Below are 382 nucleotides of genomic sequence, written 5' to 3'. Positions count from 1 at the left end.
AGAATTTACAGTTTTACCTGTTATTCAGAAATAACTTGGATGCATGCACAAATATCAAGGATTGCAGTATTAGCAGCAAAAGGTATTTTATCCAGGGTCTGTGGTGGTTGGCCATTTTTATGACCTTTGTGGAATGGTGAAGTAGGCCTTTTTAAAGGGCCTTCATCTTTATCTTATTTTGTATTTGCTCTTCATAATTATAAATTTTTTGTAATCACTAAAACAGGTTTATCAACTTTTACTAAACCTTTGGAATAATTCTGTCCCCAAATATTGTGAAATGAAATTGACCAGTTATTGCGACCACAAGATTTCTATCAATTTTGAAATGTGCTTGTTTCTTCAGTCTAAATTTTATAGGATTGCATTTTATTTATTGACT

The sequence above is a fragment of the Micropterus dolomieu genome, linkage group LG17, assembly GCF_021292245.1.
Source record: "Micropterus dolomieu isolate WLL.071019.BEF.003 ecotype Adirondacks linkage group LG17, ASM2129224v1, whole genome shotgun sequence".
Taxonomy (NCBI): Eukaryota; Metazoa; Chordata; class Actinopteri; order Centrarchiformes; family Centrarchidae; genus Micropterus; species Micropterus dolomieu.
This window is presented reverse-complemented; position numbering follows the sequence as displayed.